The following is a 16,895-nucleotide window of genomic DNA, read 5'->3' as shown; positions in this document are numbered from 1 at the left end:
AGTGCTCTTTCTTGGGTAAATAGTAAGTGTGAAACCAAGCAAACTTACCCTAATATGAGAATACTTGGTTTGTTAATGAGGCTTGTCGAAATGAGAACAAAAACTCAATATCTTTCTAATAAGTAAGCTCTGAGCATTAGAAGGGTGAATATTTGAAACAAAAGCTTAGTCTATTCAAGGTACGGAAGAAAGAAGATGATTTCCCTCTTTTTCTTGTAAATCCACTTACATCTAACAAGTTTCCTATTGGGAGGAAGATAAACTAGCTCCCATGTGTTGTTCTGAATGAGGGAATTTGACTCCTCATTCATTGCTGCCTCCTAATGAGGGTTTCCTGCTGCTTCTGCATAAGTCTGAGGATCTTATCCAAGTACCATGTAACAATGAATAGGTAATAAAGTATCTGAAGCAGTAAGTACCTATGGAGGGCCCATAAACGGAGATCGGGTTCTCCGTGCATCAACAGGATTACCCGCCAAATCACCTGCTGCCTGAAGAGTCTGTTGTACCCATCGTGGTCTGATCTCTGGATCTGCAATATCATGCTACTGGTATTATATATAATACATATCAGATTCTAACATCTGATCTTAAATCTGATCTGAATAAGTCTCATAATTATCTGTTACAAGTGGCTATGGAGTAGTGGAAGAAGGAGGCTCCGGAAGTACCTGTATGCAGTCTTCTTCAAACTTCACACTTCTCTGAATGAATATAGTATCTTAAGAAGAATCTAATAACCTGTATCCCTTTACTCCATCTGGATATCCAACAAATATACACTCCCTACACTGAGGTTCCATAGCCTTCCTCCTCTCAGAAGGAATCCTAGTTGTTGGCTTAGTGGGCCTTGATCCAGGTTCAACGTTAATTTAGCCAAACAAATCCCTATAATACTGGCCCTTTCAACATCAATCCGAGATCATGGATTGAAGTCTCACCTGAAGCAGTATGGGGGGATGCTGGAACCAAATTTCCACACCCAAAGATGGTAGTGATGTCATTTTGTGCCCTAACTTCGCCTTCGCACAGATCGATAAGCCTTTTAGGGCTTATCGATATACCTCTCTTATTCAGTTTCTAGACCTTCATGAAGGTATACAATCATCTTTCATGGACCCTAAACAGGTGATTTATCTATTTACATGCTTCTGTAATTACCCTTACCTTTGTATTTACCCAGACCGACTTAGTATAAGATAACTTCAACATGCATTAATATATTCTTTGCGTAAACATATATTATTATTTGCGGACAAATAACAATGTAAACATATAGATTCGCGCATCAATATAGCATTAAATCATAAACCCATTATTCAACATAACATAATCGCATTCATTCATAACAGAAGTAAATAGATCAAACATAGACAATTCCATAATAATCTTCTTTAATAATGCTTCAGATCTTCTTGCAGACTCTAACTACCCTGCGCACTTAGCTGCAGGGGTCTACGCACTCAGCTGCGGACTTTTACCCTAGACCTCTATGCACACAGCTGTAGAGCCTCTCTTCTACTCTAAGACTCTTCGCTCTTTTCTCTAATGACCCATTACATTCATCATCTATTCTGAACTCTACCTTAGACACTTCTAAGACTCTCCTTTTTATATAATCCCATGGTCCACAGACCATGGGTAGGGATTATAAAGCCGAAACAACTTACGTAACAGAATGGAAAAAACCCTTTATGACACTTTACATCTTCGCGCTCCATGACCACAAAATTTGAAGACTTTAGACTTTACATACACAAACTTGGGCTTTTTGCCCCAAAACTTGGGCTTTTAACCTCAAAATCGACCCTAGGGGACCCTGTCCCAACAGGTCCCCAACACAAATATGGTGACTTGCCCCTGAGTCACTCTGCTGGTGTGAAGATATTGCTGCAAAGACCTCCCAACTCCACTTGCAACATTGCGACTTCAACGGTACACTGCCTCGCTGCTTGCTTAACCTATTCTACCAGCTGCTCCATTGCTGGTCCCGCGTTATCTTCTTGGATCTTCTTCTGTGTTGTCTGCAGGCTAGTCAACTTTTCCTCAAGGGTGGTGGTGAGCACATAAGCCTCATCCAGCCAAGGCCCCAATCTGGTCTTGAGTACTACCTCTCTTCACTATGCTGCATCCGCCTGTTCTTTCAAATCCTTTGCCTCCTGCAGCTTGGCCAATTTCTGCGTGATAGAAATGGTACACGGTGTTGCTCTTGCCTCATCATACCGCTACTACAATTCCCTCAGCTCGGTTTCTAACTTTTGTAGGTTGGGATCTTCCTGTAGACTGGTAAGTACCTCCAGTGATTTCACAAAGAGCGCAATGCAATATACCACCGTGGTATCTACTGCAACAATTGCATTCTTCACAGCTGCCTCACGCTGTTCTCTGATCTCTGGTGGAGTTGAAGGCTATGCCCTCAACTTGAGCTCTATAATTTTGAGGTTCAGCTCAAACTAAACCTTGGCCATATCGGTCCGAGCATAGCGCACACCTGTAGCCAACTTCCGAATCTTGGCCTCCATAGGCACCTCTTCGGGGATGTGCAGTTCCGGAACAGTTCTGCACACTTCTTCTACCACCGCTATGGTGTGCTCATTCTTCTCCTGGACCTTCTTCTAGGTTTCTATCGCTAATGTTTTCTCAACAAACAATTGTTTGTTGTTAACCTTCTACTCACTAGTCACACTCACTGTGCACTGCTCTTGGGCCCTCAACTCCGCAATCACACCTTCTTGTAGCGTGTGAAGGAATTTGCTTGGGGGCACAGCCAAGTTGAGACCAATGTTCCTTAAAGCAGACATGTCAGACTTTGTCTCCGTGCTTAGGGCTCCATCAGGTAGCATGACGGCCCAAGGATCCAAGGAGTGAACCATATCCATTTCTCTAGTGGTCCCTGACAGCAAACTAGTTGACATCGTGCTACCTTGCCCTACACTAGCTTGCAGTTAATTAGTTTGCATCTGTAGCTCGTACAAACTATTGGTGGCCACAGATCATGTTTCCTTGGATGGATTTAGCCCTAAATGGGGTAGCCAGGTGATCCTATGGATTAGCATATCAGTTATAGGGATTGGCTCCTCCAACCAAAGGCACCCGTCGTGCACCAGGCACAACAACTGTTTGATAACTATCAAATTGATGGGTGCACAGTGGTAATGCGACACCCATAGCAGGTTCAGCAATCCTGCCTTCTCCACCCCATGAATCTGCTTCACCGGCTCGAATGTGGTGACACCCAAATCCTTATAGAATATCCTCTGCATGAAATTATCATTAGTCAGGTGGGGGAACCACTCCATGCCCTCCAAGTCCTAATCTTCAAGTTTTAGGTGGGGGACGCGCACCAAGTGCAGTCCTTCAAACATGATCTTTTCTAGCAGCAGGGGTGTATTAAGCATAAAATTTCCCATGTTTGGTTCCTTTGGGGTCTTCACCTTACCTTGACATGGAGGAATATATTCTGGGAGCTTTGAGATAGGTTCTACACCCTCAATGTCAATGTCCTCTGCGCCCATACCAGTTGCTTTAGTGCCCTCGTTGGATTCTAGGTTTACCACCTTGCCTTTCTCCCACGCGGTGGGAATCTCTTTCTTCTAGTGCTTCCTTGGCGACTCTTGCACCGGATGTGTCACTTTCTATTTGTCCTTCTTCATCTTGGAAGCCTCTCCTGCCGACATAGGCTTCAGCCTAGGCGACCTCCGTGATTTTGGCACTGCGGCGGGCATCTCCATACTTACGACCTCAGGGGTAGATCCCTTGGAGGCTATCAGCCCTCCAACACTTGCAGTTTCCACGGGCACCGACATCAGGCTATTAAGGAGCTCTTGGGTTTCCTTAGGCAACCTGTCAAACACTGAACTGACCGTCAAAGCCTAAAAAATCGCAAGGTTCATGCGCAACAGATAGCTCGACACCTCAACTCTCAGAATGCAAAGTGTTTTTCGCTAGGCAACCATCTGTAATTTATATGAAAATTCGAATTCAAATCTGACCGTAGATTGGCGATAGATTTTCAAATATCTTGCATTTAAATTCCACCTTAAATGGCCCCCCGCTCCTCTTAGCCATTTTCTTACTATCAAATCATGAACAGTGACCATAACAGTCACTTTCTGGCTGCTCTGTGCGGTCTCTCCTTTTATAACGCAACTCTCTTCATGCTTCTGCTAATGCTGTGACATTCTTCCATCCTGCGCAGTCCCCCAGTCACATAGCTCTACAACCCAGGCAGTGTAATTTATATTCTCTCTCCTCCTTTCAGCTGTTGGAGTGCTAAGACTATGCTTCCATCATATAGACATCTGGTTGGATCCCAGTGTATGGCTTCAATCGGCTGCCATTTACCTTTCCAGGAAATGGATCTCCATTCAATTTCACCAGTCGAAGTGCTCCACCATCGATGATTTCTTTGATGACATATGGCCCTAGCCAATGGATCTGAAATTTTCTTGGAAGTTTATCAAACTTGTTGTCATATAATAAAACCCAATCGTTTACCTTGAAGGTGCGTCGTTTGATGTGCCAATCGTGCCATGCATTTTCAAGATCTGTTAGCTGTGCAAGCCTCTCTTCCAGGGCTCCGTGATCCACCACTCTTGTGAACATCGCTATGCATAGACTAGGTACAATATACTCCATTGGCATCACAACTTCTACGCCATAAACCAATGTGAAGGGTGTCTATCCAGTCAGTTTCTTTCAATTAGTTTTGTAAGCCCATAGCACTGCGGGTATGAGCACATCCCAATCATTCCTTTTCACATTACAAACCTTCGTCAACGTGTTCTCCAATATCTGATTAGATGCTTCAATCGTCCCATTAGCGTGCGGCTAATATAGCATGCTCTTTAGATGATAAAATTGGAATTCCTCCATCAGCACGTTGATCATTTCATTAAGGAAATGTGTACCATGATCGCTCATCAAAATATTCGGGCAACCAAACCTAGTCAGCACATATTCAAAGAGGAACTTCGCTGCTGTTTCCCCTATACAGTCCTTCATGGGTTGCACCTCTGACCATCTGGTCAAATACTCTGTCACAGTGATGATATACCATGCACTCGTCTTCTTTTCGGGAGGCTGAATTGGGCCTACAAAATCAATGGCCCATTTCTCGAATGGCTATAACGACACTTGCAGATTCAGAGGTAGCTCATCCCTCCGCGATGGCCTGCCCATCCTCTAACATGCATCGCATGCATTACACTAAGCCTTGGAATACTTATGCAGTGTCAGCCACCACAACCCAACACGTAAAATATTCTGTGTTGTTGCTTTTCCTGCATAATGTCCTCCCGCAGTATCTCCATGAGCTTCAATGAGGATGTTGTTCTGTTCAAAGTTAGGTACATAACATCACAGAATTTCATCCAAGCCCATTTTATATAAATGTCCTGCAATGACAAAAAAGTCTGTTGTGCGCACCACCAACTCCTTTTGTTGACCAGTATACCCTTCTGGAACCATCCCCATCATCAGGAAGTGTATGATATTTGCAAAGTGATTGTCAGCTATGCGTACCACAAAGAGTTGTGCATCAGGTAGTCCATCCTCCAAATTAGTAGGCTCCTCTCCTGTTTCAATGCGCGACAGATGATCTGGTCCTGCATTCAATCGTCCTAGCTTCACAATGACTTCAAAATCATATTCCTGAAACAAAAGCAGCCATCTACATATCCCCCCCCCCCCAACACAGGCTTGTTAACCAAGTACTTCAATGTAGAATGGTCTGTATACATCTTAAAGTGTCCACCTAGCAAGTAGTGTCTGAACTTCTGGAGTGCATACACCATAGCCAAACCTTCACGCTCTGTCGTTGAATAGTTCTTCTCAGCTTTAGACAACTTCCTACTTGCAAACGCTATAGGGTGATCCAACTCTCCCTCACCATCTTGTGTCAGTACTGCTTTGAGTGCAATACATGACGCGTCCACATACACATGAAATTCCTTCTTCCAATCCGGGAAGACTAGGATCAACGCGGTGACCATATTTTCCTTTAACACATCTAAGCTTCGCTGACATTATTCATTCCAACAAAATGCAACATCCTTCTTTAGTAGTTTCTCCATCGGTGCGGTAATCTAGGCATAACTCTTGATGAACTTTCTATAGTATCCCGTATGCCCCAACATTGTGCGCAGTTGTTTCACACTTCTTGGCACCTCCAAATTAATTATAACTACTATCTTAGCTAGGTCCACCATTAATCCTTGTCTTCACACCACATGGACCAACAAGATTCTTAAAGGAACACAAAACAAACATTTCTTCAAATTGAGCACAATTTGATACCTTTGGCATCTATCCAACATCAAGCGTAAGCTGGCTACATGGTGTTTCACTAGCCCAAACACCATCCATTCGTCAAAGTATACCTCTAGAAACTTGTGAATGAAGTCCTTGAACGCCGCGATGACTATGCACGAAAAGATCACCAGCGCGTTATTTAGTCCAAAAGGCATTACAGTATACTAAAAGCATCCCCACTCAGTTGTAAAGTTCATCTTACTTCTATCCTTCGACCCGATCTTGATCAGATGGTACCCCGAGAACCCATCAGTGAATGAATATGCTTCCTATCCTCCTACATTATCTAACACTTCATCGGTGAACGAAGTCAGACAAGGATCATGCGCGCAAGCTTCAATCAGCTTCCTAAGATCTACACATAGCCTTATTTCATCCTTTTGCTTCTTTTCCTGAACTACTATTGGGCTCACCCAATCAGATTCTTCCACTAGTTCAATAATACTTGCCGCAAGCATTTTATCCAACTCTAAGCGGACCTTTTCTTTATACTTTGGATTGAGGCAGTAAGGCCTCTGCTTGATCGGCTTCGTGTCCAGTTTCAATGTAATTTTCATAACTTCTAGGTCCCCTATTATCCCCTTTAAGTCTGAGAACTTCGTAGGGAATAAGTCCTGGTATTCGTAGAGCAACTCAATGACCTTATCCATTGTAGCATCATCCCAGTAGTCCCCTATCTCCATAAACTTCGACTCCGCCTCTGTCCTGATGTTCACTTGTCTTGTTTTTAGTAGCATGTGATATATGGGTTTTCTATCTGTGGCCCCTCGACTTCACGGTGTCCTTCTGTTTTCGGGATATAAATGTTCCTCAGATCCTCATCTTCCTCTTCAACAGTCACATTGTAGCACTCCAGCGCATGGCGCAACTGGGTGGTCCAATCCGGTTGAATCAAATCCAAGGGATCCTGCGGTATTCTAAAGATTTCTGCTTTGACCTCCTGCAACACTTCATCAATGCACTCAAATCCATCTTCAAAGTTGAATGTCATCAAGAATCCCTGTCTCAAAATATCCCATTCATCTGTGCCATGGCAGAGCTCTGTCTCCAAGTACCAATTCATAGGTATTACATCCAAGGTGTGACAGAACAGATGCACCCACTCCAGTTGCGATTCTGCTCCATAAGCATCGGTCCATTTGGCTAAGTGATTGCGCGGATCACTCCTTCCATCATATTTCTCTGTCAAATGTACCTTTATGCGACCAAACCACACCCTCATCATTCTTCTATATTCACGCCATCCATTGACTTTGTCTTTATGCGTACCCCACCATCTTGCAGGCGTAGCACGTAGGCCAAGTCCGAGGCTTGGAAGCGATGCTTCTTCGACACTTCCCTTTCAAATGCATCTAGAAATTTATCAATGTCAGTGAAACCATCACAGTAAGGCAAACTTCTTACCTTCGTTGATACGTAGCGCAACGATTTGGTCATCATGTTACATCGTAGCGTAGACACTTGGTGCAATCTATTCTGCTAGTGTTCCAATTCCTCGTCTGAGTTTGATGTGCAGGGTCTTTCGTGATCCCATGTAAGATGTCCATCAGCTGTCAGATTCACCTAATCTTGATCGCGTGACATTATCTTATAAATCTGGTCCAAATCGTCATCACTTTCGTAATCGCGGACTGGTTCAGTGTAGCGCGATCCTTTTGCAGGGTCTAGTGGTACTACTACGTAGAGAGATTTTATTTCAAATGACATCATCCGCTTCTTCAAATTAATCACCCCATTCATGTTGATAGCCCAGTTGATCCTAAGGAGTGCAGGGTAGGGATTTTTGTCATCCATAATCTCTATTACTTCAAAATTGGCCAACGCGCTTGTGCCTTCGATATCGACTGTCACTCCCTATAATCTTCCCATGGGGATAATATTTTGCTGATTCACCATCCTCAATTGAATAGGAGACCACTACAGCATAGGTCTCCCCATTCTCTCCCATGTCTGTTTAGGAAAAACATTCGCGTCAGACCCTAGATCCAAAATAACTTGGTCCATTTCATATTCTCCTATCTGCGCGGTGAGTCTCATCTCCCGCCTTGTTCTTGCCTTATGCTTACCAATCTTCCTGACCATGCACAGGCCGTCAGGAGTATTACCAACACATTTATTGATCAACTCCTGTAATCCCTTTACGACCTTGCTATCTTGAAGAAGCTTCATACAGGTCTCCAAAAATGTAGTAAGCATGGATGGGTCCATTTCTTCAGACTGCTTATCCTGACTTCCTGAGGTAGAAGCCTCAACAAAGCTTTTCTTTGCTTCCATGAAGGTTTCCTTCGCACACTCCAAATCAAAGCCAACCTCCTTTTCTGGAGCTTTTCGGACCCATTCACCTTCTTGAGGCTTCTTTCCCTTGTCTTCGCCAATCGTCATTCCACTTCACAGCACAATTTTCACATTAGGATCCTCTTCACGGTGTTCAACCCTCATCATCTGCAAATTCTGGGTAGGCTGTTGAGGCTACGCCCCTTTTTCGCGTATATTAGCTAGTAATATAGGGCAGTCTTTTGTCACGTGGTCAAAATGAGTGCAATATCTGCATGATAGGTGCATTGGGTTCATGCATTCTCATGCGTAGTGTCTTGGTCCCCCACAGTTGTAGCAAATCACTTGTCCTCGACCTCTACCAGGTCCTCCTCCACCTCGGCCTCGCCCGCGCCCCTGAAATCCTCCTCGCACTCCCCCAACGCCTTGATCCAGAGGTCGAGTTTCTTCCTGCACTCTATATGTGGGCATTCTATCCATCATTAGCTCATAGCTATGGCAGTTACACTCATCATGACCCATCGATTGACAAAAGTTGCAGAAGAGCTGTTGCAGTGTCTGTACAAATTTCTACAGTAGGTGACAATTGTCTGTCACATGTTTTCTAGCCACCTGACAGATAGCACACCATAGCGCGGGCCCTATACTTGGCCCTGCTTGAGCTTCTGGCCTCAGAAGCATCGCCCCCCTGCTGCAACATAATTCACAAAGACTAGGCAGTGATCCTTGTCATGCCCCTAGCTTTTTCATTTCAGGCACCAAACTTCTTCGCGCACCTCTGGCCAGACTTCTCTATCCTTCTTCAGACTTTGAAACTCTAGGCAAAGGTTCTACAATTGTGCATGAATCTGTTGGATTCCCAAATTAGCATCTTGCATCGATGTCTCATGCAATCTCATTGCAATCTCCAGGTCTTCCGCTTGGATCCCAATATCTTGCTGCAATAAAGCAACCCTCAGATGAGGCAAGAGTGAAGCCACAAACCATTCGCGATGCTACCCATCCATCAGATTCATGTTGGCTTCACGGATTGTGCACTTCAATCTCTGATCCAGATCCCAGGGTGTCTTGCCAGGCATCACTATGATCTCCTTGAATCCCATAATTGATTGAGCTTCAGACATAAGCCTACTGAACTCCTTATTCAGTGCGGTCTGAATATATGCTAGTGAATCCATTGGGTTATTAGTGCAATACTTAATGTACCATGTCAGCATGCGTTCCTGTAAAGCAGTGACCAACGTTTCTTTCTTCATTTGATCGTCCTTTATACCCTGAGCCTCCCGTACGACCTTTGCGATGAACCAAAACTGGTCTCGGTCCTCAGTTCCCGACCCCTTGAAAATGAGAAACTTTACTGCATTTGCCATATTGAACGGTGGCAGAGGTGGTGGCGGTGTGGGTGAAGGTGTATGTTGTGGAGTTGAATGCGGAGGTGGGGTATTCGCGGGAACCATTATTTTATTAACTGAACAACACTTTGCGTTGAAGCCTGTGTTGTTTCCTCGTCATCACTCAGAGGAGGTTCGATCAATGGGCTATATTCAAGGCCTATTCTTCCTCTATCTCTGAATATCTTTCCACTTCGTGTAGCTCCAAACATCAAGGTAACTGCATAACCCTCTTTTCACACAAGAGCATCTTAATCCAAGTATTGAAAGACCATAAATACTTACCTTGCAGTCCCTTGAAGAAGTGGCGCTCTGCTTCGCTGTAACTGACCGAAGTATTGACTGCGAACTCTATCACAAATCCTCCTATGATACGATCGAGTCAGTGATAAAAAAAGCATGCGATCTTATCTTCCGAGGCTTCCAGTCTCCACACTAACTCTAGGCTCCACACTATCAGACCATCAAGCCTCCACCTTCCTTGGCCGTCTACCAATTTAGCAATACACTCATATAATTCAACCGGGAAGGAACAAAAGAATATTTCATGTATCTCTGTGTACAGATATCTGTCCAACCACTGTTCTTTCATCAGTAAAATTTTTTTGTTTTCTTGCATTGCGAATTCTTGGATCTTCCTATCTAACTAGTCTTCAATTTCCTTCTTAGTCAGATTCCAGTGATGCAACATCACACATCTCTTTATGCAGATCCCGGTCCTGGCAACATAACCATTTGTTGGCTCAGTGGGCCCTGACCCAGGTTCAACGTTAATTTAGCCAAATAAATCCCTACACTACTGGCCCTTTCGGCATCAATCCGCGGTGCGCAGACTGAAGTCTTACCTGAAGTAGTATGGGAGGATGCTGGAACCAAGTTTCCACATCCAGAGATGGTAGTGATGTTTTTTTGTGCCCCAAATCTTCCTTCTCGCAAATCGATAAGCCTTTTAGGGCTTATCGATATACCTCTCTTATTCGGTTTCTAGACCTTTGCGAAGGTCTATGATTGTCTTTCACGAACCCTAAACAGGTGATTTATCTACTTACGTGCTTCTGTGATTACCATTACCTTTGTATTTATCCAGATCGACTTAGTATCTGATAACTTCAACATGCATTAACATATTCTTCTTGTAAACATATATTATTATTTATAGACAGATAACAATGTAAACATATAGATTCACGCATCAATATAGTGTTAAATCATAAACCCATTATTGTGCATAAGATAATCACATTCATTCATAACAGAAGTAAATAGATCAAACACAAATAATTCTAGAATAATCTTCAGATCTTCTTATAGACTCTAACTACCCTACGCACTTAGCTACAGGGGTCCGCGCACTCAATTGCAGACTTCTACGCTAGGCCTCTGCGCACACAGTTGGAGAGTCTCTCTTCTACTCTAAGACTCTTCGCTCTTTTCGCTAGTGACCCATTACATTCATAATCTATTCTAAAATCTGCATCAGACAGTTCTACGACTCTCCTTTTTATACAATCCCATGGTCTACGGACCATGGGTAGGTCTTCTAAAGCCGAAACAACTTACATAACGGAAGGGCAGAAACCCTTTATGACACTTTACATATTTGTGCTCCACGACCACAAAATGTGGAGACTTTATACTTTACATACAAAAACTTGGGATTTTTGCCCCAAAACATGGGCTTTTAACCCCAAAATTGACCCTAGGGGACCCTGTCCCAACACTAGCCCATGCATGGAAACCAAAAATTCTCAAGTGAGTAACATTCAGTTTCTTCCCACTCCAAGCCTGATAAGGTGTGACATCCTTAACTGATTTATGAGGAATTATATTCTGAATATAGGCTTCACAGTTGATAGTTTCTGCCCATAGCTTAGGAGGTAGGGATCTAGACTACATCATACAATTTTCCATCTCCTTTCATGTTCTCTTTTTCCTCTTCCTTTGGTTTACTTTGTCTCCAACAGTGTTCTTTGTGATCTAGTTGACCAAGAAGAGAAAGATGCAACAGATACATTTAGAGATCGGAACTCATACCCTTTATCTTACCTTCATACTGTTCCATTCTCGAATCCTTACCCAAGAGCAAGTCTAGTTACAGGTCTAGAGAGAGATACAAATACACCAGAAGCAAACGAAGGAGAAGGAGCATAGGTAGAGACAGTTGAGTCAGTAAATCGAGTTGATTATGCAGTTGATTCTGTTGGTTCTGTAGATCCAGTAGCATTAGTTGTTGTGGATACAGTAGTAGTAGATCTAATACCACTAGCACCATCTCCAACACCAGCATAAGCTGATCCAACAACATCCACAGGGAGAGGAGTAGAGACAAGAGCATAAGAGCCAGGTATAGGAAAAGGTGAGGGTAGCTTGAGAAGTTCAAGACACAAAAGCATATCTACCAGAAATAGCAGTAGGGGTCAACCCAAAGAGAAAAGATCATATATAAGGAGTTTCATTATTTCATGAAGGTTAAGACTTCATTGAATATAAGGGGTTAGGCATACTTTATCTAGTTTGGCTATAATCAAAATTCCCAAAGCTTGCTGTTGAAACTGAATCCGAATCTGATCATGCATGCCGCACCCCCATCATCTTCATATTCTCTATACATGGTCAGATTATTCTCTCACATGTGTGATTCTCATTCTTAGACCTCTTCTTCATCTCTGGTTCTGAATCAATTTCTTATTTTCCTCCCCTTGACATTTTGTTATGGTCAGGGTCTTTGGAATTATGCCTGCATGACTTCCCCTTATTCTTTGTTCTATTTGGTTCCCCTTTAGCTTATGGATTCTCTTCCTCCATGCCTTGACCTTGCTTGATCACTTCCAGACTTATGTTCACCCCTTTACAATCGTGTCAAGAAGCATTGGGATTCACTGCTGTTGGTATTCACCTTGTAAGCCTCATAGACAGGAGGCAGTGCTCTATGCTAGTAAGGAGGTCGATGATACAAAGTATTATTGACACAAAGGTGGTCAACATTGACAGACAACAGGTGGGGTTCATTGTCATAGGGTTAGCCAATAGATGATAGATATTTCTTGAAGCTATTTGACAATAGCCAATATTCTATATAGGTTCATAGTACATACCGATACTACATACTGCTCTCCATGTTGCTATCAATACTCAGATGCCGCTAATACTTTTCGATACTCCATACTACGATCAATGCCACTAATACTCACTGATTTATGTGACAACTTTCATTCACTCCATGCCAAAAAAGACATAGTCAATACCAGTCAGCCATTGAACTATTGCTAGTGCTAGAATAATGCTATACTCGTTAGAACCCCTACTCCATGCTACCTATACATTTCTAATCTCTACTTAGAACACCTATACTTCAGGCATGAAATCTAATACATGCATGAAAATTTTATAATACATCCCTAGGAAGTTAGTACTGCCCACCATCTTACTGATGAGACCATGTGCCCAAGAATGAGGTGGTGGTGATTATATGTGCGTTAACAGTCACACGTGAACATGTGGTGCTCTATATGCATTACCTATTCTTGATAACACATGCCCAAGAAGGTGCTACTATGTGTGTTTCCGGCTCGACGAGAACATGATGGAAGTGGTGCTGATTCTATGCGCGTGTTTTCATCCCCCATGCCGAGGAAGGTGTTGATTCTATGTGTTTACGAGTTCGACCTTAACAAGAGGTGATTCTATTTGTGTAAACAATTTCTCATACCCCATCCAGGAGGGTGGTTAGAAGTGACATGATTCAAGGCGTTTAAACAATTCTCATCCACCAAGGCCAGTTGTTCGACGTTACCTATTTAAATACCACGTGCCAGAGGATAGGATGGATTTTTTTGTGCTTTACTAGTTGCAATATGTAACCAGGACAGGGTATGAGTTTTTATATGTGCCTTGTTCTAAATACCCATCCCAGGACGTTTCGATGAGTTCAAGAAGACCTAGTTTATATTAAACAAAGAAATTTTTTCTTGCTTTATTAGACTTTCTTGGGAGTTAGGAGATAGGGTTGCATGAAAGGAAGGATATGGCATTGGCAAGGACAGATAATACATGATATGCCTATATTATCTGCCTATAGAGCTAGTCAACTGAACTGATAGGGACACAAAGAATCGAGAATTTTGTGTAACACCTCTTCCAAGGCCAGCCAATTAGACACAAAACCAACCATTGCTTATGAAGCCAGGCAAGCCAACCATCCCTAGCCATTGGTTTGAACGACCTCAAATGCGATCCTTTTACCAAGAGGATTTGATCGTTTATTCTAATACAATTGCGATGGCTCAACTGGCACAATACGTATTTACGTCTTATCCATCCCACACCCCATGTTGAAACCTCCCTAATGGATGTGGAAACCTCCCTATTTTGATTTCCCTTCGCATTAGCTCCCACTCTCGTTCGACCTCCCTCCCCAACATTAGGCTATCCGGGGGTAACTACTGCTCCCTCATCCAATCTATTTGCTGCTCCCTCACTAATTTCAGCTTGATTGAGTACCCAGTTAAGGAAGTATTTGGCTGGACCATCCAAAGTACATGTGCTATCACCTAACTTTCTACTATTTGGAGGACCACACTCACAGTTGGAGAAGGTAATCCTGCCTCCTACTGGGGGTGGGGGATGGAGCCATCATTCACCCACAATTCAATTAGGATGGCTGGCGAGGGATGATTAATGAGTTGACAACCGGAGATGGATTTTTATGCTTTGTGAGGAGAAGATAGAAAGAAAGCTCCATCGATTTCTCCATCGAGGGTGTGCGGATAATCCTATTGCTCTAAGAAAGGATGGTCCTTCTGATAGCCTGACTAATCAAAGAACCAAGCAATAAATAACTATAGGCTATTCGGTCGAATGGAAGCAGTTAGCTCCTTGTCAGGCTAAGGCTCCTGGTTGAGTTCCATCGAGAACTTCCCCATCAGGTGGGAGGAAAATAAACCTCACTACCCCATTGAGGCCACCCTATTACATACACCCCCAGGGTTAGGGTTCCGCTACACCACCAGTTGAACTATCCTAACGTCGAGCTAATGAACAGGACCAGATTCCCTAATTGGTTGGATAGTAGGGGTGGTAGGCAATAGAGTTCTATCATTCTTTGGGTCGGTGGGAGGCAAGAGATAGTCGATGGAGCCCCTCATTCGATTGTTCATTGGATGCAGCTCCACAGATGGACCAGAGAAGGATAAAGTAGTTCTATCCACTTCACAGAGCTATTCAACCAGAGAGTAGTTAACGACATCAGTAAGTTAGCCACCCAACGAGAACTAATCTGATTAGGGAGTTCTAGCCGGTTGTAAGTGTTGCATTACCTAGGCCTATTCAATCAGGGAGACTAGTTCATTACTAACTACAACTGGCTAGGTAGAGAGATATTTATCACCCACCATAAGGAAAGGAGTTCAACCGGTAATTCAACTAGCCCTCAACGACGATCATTCTATCCCTCAACTAATGTGATCAGGGACCTCAACTAAAGTAGGAGGAAAGTATATAATTTTATGTGACTAAGGAAAGCTATCCAGAATTCGAGATCTCTTCTTGCTTGGGGGTGAAGGATAGGCACCCATGGTCCTCCTTTCTCTCTGCTATCTCATAAGCATTATAATAGTAGGCCCATTAGGTCGATCAAGAACAACCGATACACATCATCAGGAGTTGGATTCTTTAGATCCTTTGGTGACTTCAAAGTCAAATCATATCATGTGCTGATCCTTGCCATATAACCTGTAACCTAAGGCATGAATGAGCGAAACAATGGGAATAAAGGAGTTCATAGGGAAACTATATCATAACCAAACATTCATAAAGAAGAAGAACCTCGGATGAGGAGCTAGCGCACCCTTCACCTCAAGCTCATGGTTGGTTTGATGGACTGCCTGTAGATAGCCCAACCAACTCAAAGTTGTGTTGGCATCAAGGACCTATAAAGTGTCCTCCTCATAATCATGTGTGTTTGGCTGGGAGACTAAAAAGATACGTATGAACCCTAGAGCTACGGATACTAAGGCTGCTTCATGATGCGGGCATATTCCTCAACCCGTTGATCCTCATGCGCTCATGTGTTTGAAACATTGGATGAATGTATAAGGTAGATGAAGCTCTGCCCTTTTCCTTCAAACCCCGTAAGCTCAACATGAATATCAAGGCCAAAGCTCTCTATGCAGGAGCCTAAAGCTGCAAGTTCCTTTGTGTGAATGACTGTTTGAGGGTATATGTGAAAAGAAGATGAGTAGAAGTCTGGGTAAGTTGATCTCATACATTGAAAATAAAGATATGGACATTAGATCCATGTCAACACCAGCACGAAATCAAGAACACTGCTTGTGACTGACCCATCAAAAGTGAAAAGGAGCTTGTGTTGGAACACATGAATGTAGGAACATCTTGTAGTAACAATGGATGGAACAACTAAGAAGATGGAAGGAGCGCTAGAATGAAGAAGTCCCTTGCACGTAACCGGGATGGAATAAGTATCCATAAGCCTTAAGTGAACCCAAACTTCAGTCTAACCAAGTCCAGTAGAAGGAAATCCATGTCCAACAATCAAGTACGAGTGAGAGACAGTTTTGTTTCTGGGAAAGGAATATGCATTACTTCATCACAAAAAGCCTATATTTTTGCTATCATGCTTTAACAATGCTTATATTTGAGGCCACAAGTAGGAACACATTCAAATTTTAATTAAATGCTACAAGGTTAGCCAACATTCGGTTTTCATTAGCTATGTGAACAAGGATATGATTTTATGCTGTTGATATCCAAGGCAACATGATCATGCTTCTAACTCTCCTTTCTTGGTTTTATATTTTAGAGATCACATCGAATACATAAATTCCAACTTTCCTTGCATACATTTATGGAGGTTTAACGAACTATTAGTGATTATACTTAATAAGTTAGAGATAAGGCTGC

This window comes from Pinus tabuliformis, chromosome 3_2 (genome assembly GCF_031772625.1).
Source record: "Pinus tabuliformis cultivar Carrire ecotype Pingquan chromosome 3_2, CPIR1, whole genome shotgun sequence".
In the NCBI taxonomy this organism is placed as follows: Eukaryota; Viridiplantae; Streptophyta; class Pinopsida; order Pinales; family Pinaceae; genus Pinus; species Pinus tabuliformis.
This window is presented reverse-complemented; position numbering follows the sequence as displayed.